General features: G+C 42.3%; 1 long non-coding RNA gene across 1 annotated transcript; it reads right to left on the bottom strand.

Moving 5' to 3' along the window:
• Positions 1–1900: 1900 nt before the first annotated feature.
• Positions 1901–2804, bottom strand: LOC133917557 (uncharacterized). Its single transcript, XR_009909696.1, has 4 exons — positions 2699–2804; positions 2195–2271; positions 2033–2123; positions 1901–1915 (listed from the first exon to the last, which is right to left on the bottom strand). It is a non-coding gene; the product is annotated as an uncharacterized LOC133917557 (long non-coding RNA).
• Positions 2805–5437: the final 2633 nt, after the last annotated feature.

The raw sequence follows: 5437 nt of genomic DNA, 5'->3' as shown, positions 1-5437 counted from the left end.
ATTTTCTATTTGGTCACCCTACTTATCTTTTTTCCATTGATTTGAATACTCCTCTTTTGCGCTAGGTGTTCTCAAAAGATGCAGAGTTGACCAACAAAGACACCCCAAACTTCTTGGTGATGTATATGCTATTCAGTGGGAGTGTGATGCCTAGTTCGCGTAAAAGACGACGAAGATTAGCGAACCTAAGGGGTACAGGGGAGCCCTCGACTATTCAACCAAAAAATAACGATGGTGATAAGGATGGTGATTTCATGCCACCAATACCTTGATGTTCCAGCAGCAATACAGGAGAAGGTTCCAGGAACACTGCAAGAAGACGTTCACGCATCACATCGAGATAGCGTACAATCAACAAGGAAATAAGTCATGATCCTACCGTGATAGCTCAACATGACAACGACGACGACGATTTCATGCCATAACAACCCCTCCCTCCGAGGCCTTCATTTCTGAAGGACACTGATGACCCTGAAGATGATGGTGGATTTGCTTATACCTATCCTTACAACTTCTCATCACCACCTCGGAGACGACAACCATCTTATCCTGATAATATTGACTGACACAACTCGTATTCTTCCGCTAATTTACGTCGCCACTTTCCACCATCATCTTGAGATGATCTAGGTGTTCAACAACTATGCACTATGCATATGATGGTATTGTTTGTGGCTTAAGCAATCTCTTGCGATCTTGTTCTCCTTTGACATCAACTTTGGGCAAAGGCACGATCACAACACGATGCAATTAGATCATGAGTCAGAGAAGGTGTCGTCCGCTTGAAATTTAAACCATAGAAAGATAGAGCTTCCCTTGCATATCACGCAGAACGATAGCGACCCTAAACCGGTATATTCATTCCTCTTTGATTTGTGGTCCTCATTCCAATAGACTTTGTTGAAGTCTCATCAGTTGATCAAGATGGAAACTAACATTTAACCAACTTTGTTCATTCATGTCAAAGATGAATAAATTCTCAACGAAGTAAACCGTTGTGATGGAATATTCATATTTGTTTTAGAAGAATAAACACTAATAAATGTAAATTTGACAAATTCGGCTACATCCATCTATTGTGACCACACATGAAAAATAATACATTCCTTTGTGCAAAAGAAACACCAATTTAGCAATGTGTGGGGGTAGAATTACCCAACCAACCATTCGAAAGGCTACCGTTTCCTAAATGTATCTTGAAAATGAGATCTTGCGTGATCAAGCAATCCTACAATCAATAATGCACCTGCAATCCTGCATGCATACATCTCCATTATTGCATGCATGTGGATCGATATGATCGACCTGTGTTTTCATCGAATTATAGCAATCCTGCATGCATGCATCTTCATTATTGCAGGCCTATGGATCGATATGATCGAGCTGTACTTTCACTGAATTATTGCTGAGGGAGCCGCCCGACAGAAGCACAATGCACTCAACACAGGAGGGAGCTAGCCGACAGACAAGATGAGGAGCAGGTCGTTTCCGTGTTGCTCGTATTCGACACGCCATATGCCGAAATACAGGGCATCAAGACGTATTTGGCACATGGTGTGCCGAATACGCTTGAGGTTCTACGTATTCAGCACACCGTGTGTCGAATACTATTTATCTTATATGTTTTCGACACATCATGGGTTGAAAATTTGATTTCAGCACACCACATAGTGAATATACTTGCTATATTTATAAATACAGCATCATGTTATTTATTTTTATAAATATGACCCAGTATTTTATCTATTTTTAGATTTTTACCTACATTTGACTGTTTCTTTCTCCCCACTCAGGTCAGAGTCTCCTTCCGTGCTGCTGAATACTAACGTCCCTTCCTCTGGTAGATTTAATCGAATGCCCAGGCAGGGCGGCACGCAAGAGCATAGCCACCAGCCAAGTCGAAACGCAGATCAGTCTGCAAAGCAATTCAGGGAAAAGAAGTGAGGACAGGCTCCTAAACTCAATAAAAAAGTAAGATGGATAGTTTGTTCAAATGTATAAATGGCATGCATAGTATGATCTGTGGTCTCACCTTGAAATCCTGAGCAATCTCCCTAACAAACCTCTGGAATGGCAGCTTCCTTATCAGCAACTCAGTGCTCTTCTGATACTAGCGGATTTCACTAAAGAGAGGGGAGATATGATATCAGTGGTTGCATAATATCTTCAAGCCAAAGATTTATAGTGCGCCTACCGAAGAGCAACAGTCCCAGGGCGGTAGCGGTGAGGCTTCTTGACTCCTCCAGTTGTTGGTGCAGACTTACGGGCTGCCTATCACAGCAAACCAGAAGATTGTTAATGCAACAAGCTACAAACTCTACAGCCCGACCATCGAGAAGGATCAAGCCAAAAAATCCGAGCAGTACTGAATTCGGTCGCACTAACCTACCGCCGAAAAAAATGATCTAGGCAACCAATTAATCTGAAACAACAGATTTGAGGCGAACGCAGAGTCAGAACAAATCAATCGTACTGCAAATTAAAGGGCGAAAAGTAGCAACTAGGCACCGCTAAAAAGGAATAAAAGCCGCAGCGCCCGCCAAAGCATCCGATCGCACCAGACGATTCGAGCGAAACCTTAACCCCCAACACGCGCGCGGCGCGGCTAAACGACATCGCCGCTTACGCAACTACCGCGAATCCGCACACCACGAAGAAGGAAACTACCAAAAGCGGAACAGGACAGACGGTCACTCACCTCTCGTCTCGCGCTTCGCCCGATTTTCTTCCCCAAATCTGCAGCGAGAGACCGAGAAAGAGAGGATTGCTTGCCCACTTTTTGCCCAAACGAACGATGCGGTTAGGCCATTCTCAGGGGCTTCCTTTTGCAGAGGAGATTCCTGTCGTGAAGGATTCTCGTTCCCTTCAGCACTTCAACGGTTTCCCTTCACAACGAGATTCTCATAGTCATTTCCTTCAGGACGGGATTCTTTCTCTTTTTACTTCGCGATTCCTCTCAAAAGAAAGCTGTTGGAGATGAGAGGAAATAAAGGAAATAGAAGTGGGGAAGGGAATCGGGAAGGAAACGAAATGAAGGGAATATGGTTTGGGTGGTCTTAGCCGCCAGGCGGATTTAGGCCCTGTTTGGTTGTAGTTGGGCTTCTCAAACATGCGGCTGAGAAGTTGTTTTTTTAAAAACTGAAAAACTAATATATGTTAAAATAAATTAAAAGTTAAGAAGCCATTTAAAAAAAGTTTTTCTAATTTTTAATGTACTGAGAAGCTAAAAATTTATTAAAAAATCAATAACAAAAAACCATCAACTAGAAGCTATTTTTTCAAAAAACCAAAAGCCTCGGCACAACTAAACACAATCTTATTATAGGTGGGTGGCCACGTTTCCGTTAGAGCGTACGGCTGGTGTGAACGGCTTGTGTGTTTTGGCTCGACTGATCGGACAGCGCGGATGGAGGTGGGTGCGGCCTGCGCGGCAATTGGCTGGTGGACGGAGTACACGGATCAAGACTGCAGCACCATCGGGCCCATCAGTATATGACCGGCCTACGGCCGAAGGGTCCTGAGAAAGGCCTTTTGATTGGTGGGACGCCGCCATCGGAGTCGAGTCAGTTAGGACTCAGGAGTAAACTGCTTGTGTGTCTTCAAGGAAAACTAGTGGGAGTGTGTATGCCATCATGAATATTAGAGCATCTTTAGCTATATTCATTTTATTTTGTTTCTTTTTTTATTATTCTCTCTATTTTCATACCTTTTATTTTCTCTTATGTCTAATAGTTTTTCTTCGAATAGATTCGTAAAGTGAAAAGAAAGAATCTCAAAGTGGAGGAAATGAGAGAGAATCCTTTCATAAAGGGAACTGTGAAAGGAAGCCATTAGAGCGTTGAAGGGAATGAGAATCCCTTCATGAAGGGAAGCCGTTAGAGATGGTCTTATCTCAGAGCGAGCAGAAGGAGACCAGGCGGTGCAATGATCATGGAGCATCGTTTTGTGGGGAGATGCGATGCGATTACTAAAAGGAGTTGTTGTGGATTCGTGTCAGAATAGAATGAACGACACTCACATAGTAGGCTAGGTTAATAATAAATAGTGTGTTGACCGTCCATCTCCTTACATATCAGTTACGTGGGGGTATTTATATGCATAACTTAATCTTCATTACACTAGAGCCTTTGTTCTTTTGAATGTTCCTTGAATATTCTAGGTGTATTACTGCCCCTATATTATTACAGTGTTACATCAACCATGACGTGACACGTGTTTCCAACTACATGCGTTGGCCAACCCTTCGGCCCTGTGTGTGGGACACCAGACGCTGTCATGAACATTAGACCATCTTCAGCCATATTCCCTTCATTTCGTTTCCTTTCTGACTCTCCTTTCTGTTCTTATACCATTTATTTTTTCTAAATCTTCAATAGTTTCCCTTCGAAGGGATTCGTGAAGAGAAAGCAGAGATAATCCCAAAGTGGAGGGAATATGAGAGAGAATACCTTTATAAAGGGAGTCGTGAAGTGAAGTTGTTGGAGTGCTGAAGGGAATAAGAATCCTTTCACGAAGGGAAGCCATTGGAGATGGTCTTATCTCCGCCATCCAGAAGAAGCCCAGGCGGTGAAATGATCATGGAGTATCGTTTTGTGGGGAGATGCGATGCGATTACTAAAAGGAGTTGTTGGGATTCGTGTTAGAACAGAGTGAATGACACTCACATAGTAGGCTAACAATAAATGGTGTATTGACTGTCCATCTCCTTACATACTCCCTCCGATTGCAAATATAAGTCATTTTAGACTTGTGCATAAGAATTAAGAAAGTAAATCAAATGATCTTATTACCCTTCATTTATTCTGCATTGGAAAAGATAACTTATTCATTTGTGAGAGTGGTAGTATTTATTAAACAAGGACAAGACGGGAACAAAAGAGAAAAAAATGCAAAGAAGTTCGAGAATGACTTATATTTAGAGAATAGTTGAGGAGGTTAAAACGACCTACATTTGCAACCAGATGGAGTATCAATTAGGTGGGGTATTTATATGCATAACTCAATGATCATTACATCAGAGCCTCTTTTTTTTGGAATGTTTCTAGAACATTTTAGGTGTATTATAGCCACTATATTATTACAACATTACATCAACCAGGACATGACATGTGTCTCCAACTGCGTGCGTTAGCCAACCCTTCGGCCCTGTGTGTGGGACGCCAGACGCTGTCATGAACATTAGACTATCTTCAACTATATTCCCTTTATTTCGTTCCCTTTCTGATTCTCCTCTCTATTCATATACCCTTTATTTTCTCTCATCTTCAATAGTTTCCCTTCGAAGGGATTCGTGAACGGAAAGGAGAGAGAATCCTAGGGTGGAGGGAATATGAGAGAGAATCCCTTTATAAAGGGAACTGTGAAGGAAAGCCGTTGGAACGCTAAAAGGAACGAGAATCCCTTCGCGAAGAGAATGAGACTCGCGAAGGAAAGCCGT

This window comes from Phragmites australis, chromosome 5 (genome assembly GCF_958298935.1).
Source record: "Phragmites australis chromosome 5, lpPhrAust1.1, whole genome shotgun sequence".
NCBI classification, from domain to species: Eukaryota; Viridiplantae; Streptophyta; class Magnoliopsida; order Poales; family Poaceae; genus Phragmites; species Phragmites australis.
The sequence above is the reverse complement of the archived record's forward strand: the minus strand, read 5'-3'. Positions and strand labels throughout refer to the sequence as shown.